The sequence below is a fragment of the Lissotriton helveticus genome, chromosome 4_1, assembly GCF_964261635.1.
Source record: "Lissotriton helveticus chromosome 4_1, aLisHel1.1, whole genome shotgun sequence".
In the NCBI taxonomy this organism is placed as follows: Eukaryota; Metazoa; Chordata; class Amphibia; order Caudata; family Salamandridae; genus Lissotriton; species Lissotriton helveticus.
The window spans coordinates 401,920,757-401,932,896 of record NC_136063.1 but is presented as its reverse complement, the minus strand read 5'-3'; the positions used below and the strand labels follow the sequence as shown (position 1 = coordinate 401,932,896).

The 12,140-nt window shown below is 48.7% G+C and overlaps 1 protein-coding gene across 19 annotated transcripts in view; it reads right to left on the bottom strand.

Annotated features, from left to right (window-relative positions):
* The window catches only part of UBR5 (ubiquitin protein ligase E3 component n-recognin 5), a 2,132,574-nt gene that overhangs the window by 1,776,822 nt on the left and 343,612 nt on the right, over positions 1-12,140 (bottom strand). The gene's annotated exons all lie outside the window — the stretch shown is intronic.

Here is a 12,140-nt window from a genome sequence, read left to right as displayed (position 1 = left end):
CCCTCAAGGGCACAATGTAGTGGTCCCTACCCTCTCCTTGAGAGGAAAGGTGAGGTAATCTACCTGGTTGACCTAGGCACTTGCAAGAGCACTCACAGGGTTATCAATGTAAACCACCTGAAACATTTCTATGACAGGGCTGATGTGGTCATGTTGATGGTCACTGATTAGGATGGTCAGGAAGAAGACAGTTAACCTCTCCAGGACCTTCTCTCCCACAGTCCAAAAGATGTGTCAGTGGAAGGAGTAGTCTCCTCAGGCGCCCTGCTCTGCCCAACGGAACGCTGACTGCAAACAACCTCTAAGGCAGCACGATGGGCTATTTTCCCTAACCCCAGGTCACACAATATGGCCTACCCATGATGTGGATGCTGGAGACAGAAAACCGGTCAAAAACAAAATATACAGGCAGTCTGACCAAGTTAATAAAATAAGGGCTGAAGCCAGCAAGATGCATGAGTTAGGGGTGATTGAGCCCTCTGAAAGCCCCTGGGCTAGCCTAGTGGTCTTAGTCCAGAAGCCTCATTCCAAAGCTGGTAAACCAAAGCTGAGGTTGTGTGTGGACTATAGAGGTCTCAATGCTGCCACCCAGAGAGACACACACCTGATCCCAAGAGCTGATTAATTAATTGACAGGTTGGGGGCAGCTACATTTCTCACTGCTTTTAATTTGACATCAGGGTACTGGCAGATTGGTCTGACCACAGGAGCAAAAGAGAAATCGGTATTCTCGACCCCAGATGGGACATTACCAGTTCATTGTAATAACATTTGGATGAAATAATGCCCTTGCCACCTTCCAAATGTTGGCGAATAAAGTACTTGCTGGGTTGGAGTCTTTTAGTGGAACATATCTGGATGATCTTGCAATCTATAGCTTCACTTGGCTGGATCGTCTAATCCATCATGGCAAGGTCCTTGAGGCTTTGCAGAGTTCAGGTCTCACTATCAAGGCAAGCAAGTGCCGGATTGGGAAGGGATCTGTTGTATACTTGGGCCAACTTGTTGGGGGAGGCCAAGGTCAACCTTTTCACCCCAAGCTCCAAACAACGGTGGGCAGGGAATCTGCAACAACCCAGACTCAAGGCAGGGTATTCCTTGGCTTGACATGGTACTACATGAGGTTTGTGAAAAGATATGGTACCATTGTGGCACCCGTCACAGAGAGAGATGACCTCCAAGAAGCAATCAAAGAAGGCAAACTGAGGAGTGAGCTGTCAAAAGGCTTTTGAAACTCTGAAGGAAGCAATGTTTTCAGCACGCATTCTAACAGCTCCAGATTATTCTAAGCAGTTCATAGTGCAGCTTTGAACATGAGATAGGAGTGGTCCTATTCGACACTAAACATGATGGCCATAACCAGCCTGTTGCTTTCATTAACAGGAGGTTATTACCCAGAGAACAGCATTGGAGTCCCATTGAGAGGAAAGGTGTTGCAGTGGTTTTGTGTCTGAAGACAAGACCATAACTGTATGGTACTCACTTCCTTGTACAAACCGAACACAGGCCTTTCAGAAGGACGATGCAAACGAAAGTTGAAAACCCCAAACTGTTGAGGTGGTCAATCTCTCTACAGGGTATAAACTTTACAGTGGAGTACAGACCTGGGACAAACCATGCCAGTGCAGAATGGCCTTTCCAGGTGTTGCCACTTAGAAGATGAAGACTCTCCTGGGAAAGTTTAGTCTCATTCTCTTTTGTTAGGGGGTAGGAAAGTGTCTCTTTTTAGGTCTCGCCTATTCCATTCCGCAGGAATGAATATGCGAGTCTAATGCCGTCAAACCAGACTTAAACCCAAGGCTCCGGATTTCCAACAGTTCACGTGAATCACGTGACCACAAGCACGTGCATTTCCCCACATGAAAGGCATCAGCCTCCCTCCCACAGGCTTCCCCAGCGTGCGCTCAGCCGGCCTCTGCCAGTTCTCCTCCCCTAATTATTCACATCACTTGTCACGGCCGCAGGCCGTGACTTGCATTTCTACTCCCCCCTGGTCTCACATCAAAGGCATCAGCCTCCCACAGACTTCCCTCCCACAGGCTTCCCTCCCCACCTCCCCCCCCCCCGCCTGCACTCCCCAACCAGGCTACCTCGCATAATTGCATCAGACCAGAGCCACATGTCATCCTCTTCCTTTTCATGCCCCCCTCTCCTTTACACTTCAGTGTTTACCCCCCCACGGCCGGCTTCACTAGCTGGCACGCCTTATGTTTTACTGCTTCCAACATGTAAAAGTGGCATGACGCAGAGCCCATTGTGTAGCTAAAACTTTTTGTTTTTGCAAAACACATACCATGCTTTATCTTTAATACAGCGCCTGCTTTAAAATGAATATGCTACTTACCAGTATGCATCTGTTCTTGGCATGTAGGGCTGCTAACATTCATATCTTAGCATTAGATCGCCGCCTAGTGTTGGGTCCGGATGATCGCACATTGTTGTCCTGGAAGAGTCTTCGAAGTATCCTGAGATAGGTGGCTCCTCCCCTGGACTACAGTGCGCATGGGCATCGGCTCCATCCCCAGATTGTTTTTCGCCATTGTGGCAGAAGATGGAGTGAAAAGTGTAAAAGATGTCCATGCTAATGACTGAATACAATAGTACATCTGCAGCTGCGACAGGCACCGGGGAGGAGGGTGGGCGATATGAATGTTAGCAGCCCTACATGCCAAGAACAGATGCATACTGGTAAGTAGCATATTCAGTTCGAGGCATGTGGGCTGCTAAATTCATATCTTAGCATAGAATATATAGCAGTCCCTCCATTATCGGCGGTTGCCCGTGCCAGCTGCAGAAACCTGAAAAAGTGTCTTTAGAACAGCCTGTCCCACAGCAGCTTGCTGCTTGGAATGCACATCAACACAGTAGTGTTTTGTAAAGGTATGTGGTGTAACCCAAGAGGCTGCTCTGCAAATGTCCTCTAAAGGAATGTTCCCTAGGAAAGCCATGGATGCCCCCAATTTGCGTGTAGAATGCGCCCTTGGGGGTATCGTTAAAGTGCGCTTGGCCTTTTGATAACATATTTGGATGCACTTAACAATCCACCTGGCTATTCCTGCTTTGGATATAGGGTTGCCTTTGTGTTGTGGTGCGAAGGCAACAAAAAGTTGTTTTGTTTTCCTAAAGGGTTGTGTCCTGTCTATGTAGTACATCAACGCCCTCCGTACATCTAAGGTATGGAGCATTCTTTCCGCCACCGTTTGTGGGTTTTGGAAGAATGCCGGCAAGTCAATAGTTTGGTTGAGATGAAACTGTGACACCACCTTCGGAAGGAATTTTGGGTTAGTGCGTAGCACTACCCTATTTGGATGAATCTGAATGAAAGGCTCTTGGATTGTGAGCGCTTGTAGCTCACTAACACGCCTCAGTGACGTAATAGCTATTAGGAAAGCTACTTTCCACGTTAGGAACTGGAGTTCACACGAATGCAGTGGCTCAAATGGTGGTCCCATCAGTCTGGTGAGGACCACTGAGGTTCCACACCGGAGCTGGTGGTGTTCTTGGGGGAATGACTCGTTTTAGACCTTCAAGGAAAGCTTTAATGGCAGGCACTCTGAAGACGGAGAGATGCTGCCGGTTCTGAAGATAAGCTGCTATGACGGATAGATGTATCCGAATGGAAGTGTACGCTAGATTGCACTTGTAAAGATGCAACAGATAGCAAATGATGTTAGGGATAGATGCATCTAGCGGGTTGATGTCATTGGCTGTACAATAAATGACAAAGCGCTTCCATTTTGCAGCATAGCATGCTCTGGTAGTTGGCCTCCTTGCCTCCTTGATGATGTTCATGCATTCTGGAGGCAGGTTAAGGTATCCAAACTCTAGGACTTCAGGAGCCAGATCGCCAGGTTGAGCTGTTGCGGATCTGGATGCTGAATTTCTCTATGGTTCTGCGTTAAAAGTCTGGGCGTGAGGCGCAGTCTTTGATGCGGCACCACTGAGAGTTCGAGGAACGTGGTGTACCACGCTTGGCGCGCCCACGTTGGAGCAACCAGGATGAGAGTCATCGCGTGCTGCCTTAGCTTTCTTGCCACCAGCGGTATCAGAGGGGCTGGCGGAAAAGCGTACGCAAATTTGCCTGACCAGTTCATCCATATCGCATTCCCCTGCGACTGTGGGTGAGGAAACCTGGCGGCAAAGTGTTGGCATTTTGCGTTTTCTTTTGTGGCAAACAGGTCTATCTCCGGATGACCCCACTGCAGGAAGTACGGGTGGAGTACAGATGGGTGTAACTCCCACTCGTGCATTTGATGGCTGTATCTGCTTAGCAGATCCGCCATCTGATTGTCCTTGCCCGGGAGGTGTTCTGCCATGAGGAAGATGTTCCTCTGAATGGCCCACCGCCACATGCCCTGAGCCAGATGAGACAGCTGTGGCGAGTGGGTGCCCCCCTGCTTTTGAATGTAGTACATCGCGGTCATGTTGTCCGTCCGGACTAACACTACCTTGTTGCACAGATGTACAATGAAGGACTTGAGCGCCATGAAGATTGCCATCAGTTCCAGATAGTTGATGTGCATCTTCTGTTGCTGCGTCGTCCATAGTCCCTGCACTGTGTAAGTGAGCAGATGAGCTCCCCATCCCTGGAGAGATGCGTCCGTTGTCAGGATAATCTGAGGCACAGGCTCCTGGAACAGTCGGCCCTTGCAAAGGTTGTGTGGAGTCCACCAATGCAGAGAGTCGTATGCCCGACTGGTAACCAACACTAGGTCTGTTAATTGTTCTTGAGCCTGTGTCCACTGATTTGCTAAGCACTCCTGGAGCGGGCGCATATGTAACCGTGCGTGAGGGACTATGAAGATGCAGGAGGCCATCATGCCTATCAACTGCATGAACACTCTCGCTGGAAGTGAGTGTTGTGGTCTGAATTTCTGGATGAGAGACTGCATGCTGTCTATCCTGACTTGGTTTGGTTGCGCCATGGCCGTCAGGGTATTGATTGTCGCACCTAGAAACTGCCGGACATGTGCCGGCTGAAGATGCGACTTTGGGTAGTTCAACGAGAAACCTAGACTGTGAAGGAGGTGAATGGTAGTCGACATGTCCGCGGCGCACTGTTGTTCCGACTTGGCTTGAATGAGCCAGTCGTCCAGGTAGGGGTAGACATGGATGTTCTGCCTCCTGAGGTGCGCTGCTACTGTCGCCAGACACTTGGTAAACACCCTTGGGGCTGTGGTGACTCCGAAGGGTAGGACCTTGAACTGGTAATGCTTGCCTTGGATAGTGAACCTGAGGTATTTCCTGTGGGACGGGTGTAGTGGAATGTGGAAATAAGCATCCTTGAGATCTAAGGTTGCCAAGAAGTCCCCTTGGTTTAACAAGGGAAGAACCTGTTGGAGTGTAAGCATATGGAAATGTTCTGACAGTATATACAGGTTGAGGGGACGTAGATCTAGAATGGGTCTGAGAGATCCGTCCTTCTTTGGAATAAGGAAGTACAGGGAATATACTCCTGTGCCTTCCTGTCCCACTGGCACGAGCTCGATTGCGCCTTTTTGCAGCATCGCCACTACTTCCTGCTGCAATAAGTGCAAGTGCTCTGCGGACATAGGCCTTTGCCTTGGTGGAATGTTGGGTGGAGTGGATTTCAACTCTAGACAATAACCGTACTGGACTAGTTGTCGCACCCACCTGTCTGTGGTGATGTTTTTCCAGACGGGCAGGAACTGCTGCAGTCTCCCCCCGACAGGTGTCAAGTGGTCGGGGGGTAGTGACAGAGAGTCACTGTTTGCTTGGGGTAGAGGAGCGGGAGTTGTTGTTCCCTCTGCCGCGTCCTCTGGTGCTGTTTCCTCGGTAACCCCCCTTGTTCTGTTTGGTGTACGAGGATTGTGCTCCACCTCTAGAGAATTGCGATTGTTGACCCATCTGTCCTCTGGTGACTCCACGCGCACCTGAGCGACGAAAATTATTGCCACGAAACTGTTGTGACTGTAGGGCCCCCATTGACTTAGCAGTTTCGGTGTCTTTTTTAATTTTTTCTAGGGTGGTGTCAACATCTGGACCAAACAGTCTATCAGGATTGACTGGCTGAGTAAGTATGGTCGTCTGGATATCTGGTTTAAACCCCGATATGCGGAGCCAAGCTTGTCGTCTTAGACTGACGCTAGTGTTGATAGCCCTAGCTGCTGTGTCTGCGGCGTCAAGTGCACACTTGATGGCTGCATTGGAGATCAGTTTTCCCTCCTCTATAAGCAGTTTGGTGCCCTCTTGGAACTGCGGAGGCAGGTGTTGTATAATCTGTTCTAGGGTGTCGTAATGCGCCCTATCGTAACGTGCTAAGAGTGCTTGTGTATTTGCAATACGCCAAAAATTGGCAGCTTGTGCAGCTACTCTTTTGCCTCCTGCCTCTAACACCTTGGACTCTTTGTCCGGGGGAGGAGCTTCACCCGTCGTCTGGGAGTTGGGCCGTTTCCTGGCATTTGCGACCACAAGAGAGTCCAGTGGCAACTGTCCCCGAATGTATGCAGGGTCCGCAGGTGCTGGTCTGTACTTTTTTTCGATACGTGGATTGACCACTCTCGCTCTGGTAGGCTCTTTAAAGATGTCCGCAGCATGCTTGAGGACTCCTTTGAGCATAGGCAGCGTCTTCACTGATCTTTCAGAGACTGAAAAAGTGTCAAATAGAAAGTCTTCTTCAACTGGGTCAGCATGCATGTCCACATCATGATTAGCAGCTGCCCTCTCAATGAGTGCATGAAAACCTGCAGAGTCCTCTGTTGGGGATGCACGTGCACTGAAAGGCTGTGGGTCTTGCCCCACACATTGGGTGCCCTGGTCACCAATGTCATCATATGAATCTGGCTGTGCATCTGGTTCATTGATGGGGAAGGTGTATTGGTCATCCTCATCATATCCCTCACCCTCAGAGTGATCTGGTGAGGGTGTAGGGCTCCGTCTTGGAGGAGGCTGAATAGGTTCTATGAGGCTTGAAGCGTCTTGAGGAAGCCTTTTCTTCTTCAGGGGGATGACATAGGAGTCCACTGGCTCTGAAGTGATCCTCCTCTTGTAAAGGGTTAATTTGCCTGTGTCGGCGTCGATAAAACGCTCAGAATCCTCTTCTGAGTCGAGTACCCGACTTGAAAGTGCCCCTGCCGTTGAAGAATCCGACTTCTTTGGCGTCGATTTGGTTGAAAAGGCCTTCGGCGCCTCTTTTGGCGGCAGAAGGAAAAGAAGTTTACCCGCAGGCTTTGCCGGAACGTCCATCGGCTTCTGTGGCGATGGCATCGGAGCCGACGTAGCAGAGGCCTTCTCCCTGATTCTCTGTAGTGAAGAGGCGATGAGGGACGCTTCACTTGCAGTTGCCTTTGGCGCCGACGAGGATGGCTTGACTTTCCCCTCGGATCCGACGTCTTGTTGGCCCTTCTGAGTCTTGGACGAAGATGCTGCCGCCGCCGACCCAGAGTCTTTGGACCGATGCGCAGACGTGCCAGCCTTCGGTCCGTGTGCATGTGTCGCCTCCGCGTCCACCACGCGTCCGACTAACGAAGTCCCAGTCGGAACCGGAGCCGTGCCGCTGGCTTTGGCGTGCTTGGACGGTGTCGCAGCAGCGGTTGACCCGTGCCGACCACCCTTTTTAGAGGATCCCTCCTCTGGCGCCGATTTCGACCCTGTGGAATCGACCGATTTCTTCGACTTCTGTGGACCGGAGGCCGACGGAGTCGATGAAGTAGCCGGTGCGGTAGCTTTTAGTGGTACGGCAGCCATTTTAGGAACGCTCGAGTCCATAAGTTTCGGTTTCGTTTTCGGGTCGGCCATTTTAGGTGTTGACACCGTAGGTTTCGGTTTCGGTTTCGAAACGGGCTGCGCAGCAAGTGTGTCCGTGGCCGGGCTAGAAGGCGGGGCCGTGGCTTGCGGTACGGGGTCTTGGGTAAGGCCAAGAGGCGATCCTGTGACCCGATCGTGATCTTCGTAACCTTCGGGGCATAGCTCGTCCCCTGAGCTATCTTCCGCGGCCCCATAAATCTCTTCGACGTCCCCTACCTCGTCGACGTATTCAAGGCCTTGACCCACGACTCCGTCGTCGTCAACCGGATCCGCCTCGACCTCCGTCTCGGGCGGGGAGATTTGGAGATGATGACTCTGGTCCTCCTCTTCTTGGTCGCCGAAGATATTTTCTGGATCCGGGGCCGCTTGTTTGGCCTCCAGGCGCACCGCGCGCCGAAGCTTGAGAGTCTTCTTAGACCTGAATTGTGCACAGGCCTTGCACTTTCCGTCGGCATGGTCTGGTGAAAGGCATTTGTTACAGACGGGGTGCAAATCTATATGTGGGTATTTGGACCCACAGAGCGGACAGTACTTAAACGGACTCCGCTCCATGCTGGAAAGTTGCAGTCGTGTCGCGCTGAGAAGGCCTCGATGTCCGAAGAGTGACAAAACTCCGCTGAATCCGACTCAAAGAGACGGAAGAACTCGAGACCGTGCGCAAACAATACCGACGCTATGAAAACAAGGCCTTTTGGCCTTAAAAAGTTAGTTTTTCTCGGTTCCGACAGAGAGAGGTCGAGACCGCATCCGAACCCAATGGCGGAAAAAAACAATCTGGGGATGGAGCCGATGCCCATGCGCACTGTAGTCCAGGGGAGGAGCCACCTATCTCAGGATACTTCGAAGACTCTTCCAGGACAACAATGTGCGATCATCCGGACCCAACACTAGGCGGCGATCTAATGCTAAGATATGAATTTAGCAGCCCACATGCCTCGAACATATATATTTGTATTTTACCCAGAACGCATACCACGCTTTTTCTATAACACAGGCTAACACTTTCAACGGAAGCATGGATAAACATACTTTTTGAAGCTGTGCCGCCTTTCTTTTGTTTTGCATGGCACGGTGTGTTCCTTGAAGCTGTTTTTGCTTCCCCCATCTTGCTCCGCATTATGAGCCCTCCCCCACCCTCTGAGCACAAATGGAGCCTTTCTCAATTAAGCGGCAGCGCTCCCTCATTCCTCCTCTGGTAGCCATCCCATGCTCTGCCCAACCACCTCTCTCACTCCCAACACCCCCATGTACAGGTCTCATGGGCGCCTACAAGGTACGGTACTTTAGCATGTGTACTGCCAGAGCTGCGAAGAACACTCCCCTTTTCCCCCGCCCCCACCCCATCCGACTTGTTTCCCACTATGCTGGTGTGCCCTCGTAGCAGTTGTGTATGCAATTATTCAATTAAAACAGATTTCTTTAGCCGTTCTGTCGGCGCTGCATGTTTAAAAAAAAAAAAAAAACTATCCCAATAGAGTAAACTAAGGGAAAGAACGAGAAACAAGCGAACTTCTACTTTTTTGTGAAACAAGGAGCTCGGCACACACATCTACCGAGAATGATACCTCCACCCATAAGACGGTTTGTATCCAGTTCTTTCTAATACTCAGGTAGCGTTTTCTTCATTTCTTTGTTATACCTCTGTGTACGGGGTAAAAACTGCTTTGAAGTGTGTGTGCTTTGAAAACGGAGCTTATCTTATACCTGATGAGACGATGGCGTCTCTGCTTTAGTAAACAGGAAGTTGTGCACAAGCACCAGGAACGAGGGGCCAGCTTACGCAATACACATCCTGGGCCAACTTTGATTCAACTGCTCCAGGTGCGGTATTATCAACTAGTCTTAGTCCATTTTATGTCACTTTTGGTCTGCAATTTTTGTATCTTTTTGGGTTTAACATCTCTTTTCAGCCTACAGATTGAGGGGTAGCTAATCCAGTGAGCGTTGCTCTGATATTTCCCACGGAATCGCAGTGTTTGTCAAGTCCACTTTAAAAATGCTGCCTGACCCCTGTTTCCTCCTTCTATCTCAGTGTCAGTGTTGCTGCTGCTTCTTTCTTTTTTCCAGCCTGTGCTGCTTCTTTCGTTTTCCTTCTTTCCGCTCACCTTCCAATTGTCTGTGTTAATTCTTCACCCCACCACTCACTCTGCCATTATATGTGCTGCCCCACCCAAATTAAACAACCACTTGTTTTTTATACTAGCTGGCGCACCTTATGTTTTACTGCTTCCAACATGCAAAATAAGTGGCATGACGCAGAGCCCATTGTGTAGCTAATACTTTGTTTTTGCAAAACGCATACCATGCTTTATCTTTAATGCAGCGCCTGCTTAAAAAAAATATATATATATTTTACCCAGAATGCATACCGCGCTTTTTCTATAACACTTACAACGGAAGCATGGATAAACCTACTTTTTGAAGCTGTGCCGCCTTTCTTTTGTTTTACACGGCACGGTGTGTTTCTTGAAGCTGTTTTTGCTTCCCCCCTCTTGCTCCGCATTATGAGCCCTCCCCCACCCTCTGAGCACAAATGGAGCCTCTCAATTAAGCGGCAACGCTCCTTCATTCCTCCTCCTGTAGCCATCCCATGCTATTCCCAACCACCTCTCTCACTCCCAACACCCCCATGTACAGGACTCATGGGCGCCTTAAAGGTACGATACTTTAGCATCTGTACTGCCAGAGCTGCGAAGAAATGCTTCCACATTGTTCCTGAATCAACCTTTCCATGTCACCATAATTGGCACTGAGTGTTGGACTCGTGACATGGTAAAAAGTCAACGACAGGCTTGAACAAAGCTGTTTTTGACAAGTGCTATTTAACTCGTGGGACGAAGTGCTCAATGCAGACAGCATGCAATCAAAGGGCGAGCAGACAAATTGACTTTCCTTCCCTGTCTGCAGAGAGTACTGCCGCTTCAGGGCTAGTCTGCTTAAGGACGCTATGTTAACCAAGAGGACTGGAGTGCGACATGAGGTAAAAACAACACTGCAATGAGTAAACTAATCACCTACCACATAATTAGACTTCCACTCCTGCACTCTTGAATCTTCTTTTCACTGGCTCTTCCTCGTCTTTTTTAGCCTTTCAGAGTGACTGAACCGTTTGGAAAACTTTTTATTTCCCTTAAATCTACTTCAGTCCTGAGACCAGCATGTCAGCCTGAACACAAGGTGGCCTGATCGCTTTACTCGTGATTTTTTTTTAATACTCTGAAACTATCTATGGAGGTAAATTGGTTCCTTGTAAAGAGCTTCTTGTTGTGCCCTTCTGCCGTCTGTTAGACTCGTTTTTGTGCCTTTCTGCCCTCTGCATCACCACGGCACCACTCAGCGCAACCACGGCACCACTCAGCGCAACCACGGCACCACTCAGCGCAACCACGGCACCACTCAGCGTAACCACAGCATCACTCGTTCAAATATGTTCTCTCACTGTTTCAAGCTTTATTACAAATGTCACAAAAAGATGTTAATATTTCACTTCTGTTCTCGGATTTTCGTCACTATAAAATACACTGAACATAATCTTCACAAAAGTTAGTTAAAAGTTTAAGCTATTGCCATTATAAATTACAATCACTTTTAATTAACTATTAATTATTAAAAAAAATAAAAGCCATTGTTATTTGTAATATCAATACATCTAAGTCACGTAAATACAAAACATGTTGCATTAGAAATGCTATAGGTGTCACATTTGCGAAAGTTAAAACTATTGGCATTGTAAATCACAAAGCTATTAATTTCGCTATTTTCAAAACCAACACAAATAAAAAATGTGTCGTTTACAATACCAATAGCTCAAACTTTCCTAATGCGAGACCTATTGCATTGCAAATGCTCGTTTTAATTGGTCACACCCACTTTTTGACTGGTATCTAATGCAATTTTGACTGAAGTGAGCTGGGTTCCTGCTGACCAGGACCCCAGTGTTGTTTCCCTAAAACAAGATAACTGTTCAATTGTACCCCAATTGGCAAGACCGTTAGCACCTCTGGAAGTCCCCAGTAAATGATACCCCTGGTATCTAGGGCATGGATACTAAAGCAGGTCCAGAAGGGCTTCAGCATGTATTGTGCCAGCCTAAGGGACCCACCACCAAATGCATGCAAGCTGCAATTGCAGGCTGTGTGAAATGGTGCAAACAAGTGTGAAAACACAACATAGCACACAACTTGTGTGCCATGCCCACAGTCACTACATGCAATATATGTAATCCACCCCTACAGAAGACATTTTATCCCTAAGGCAGGGTGCATTATATTACATGTGGGGCCATATCAGCATGATCAGCTATGCATTTGTGCTGTCCAGTTATATTTTTAGATACTACAAGTGAACAGGAAAGCCATCTTAAATATATATAC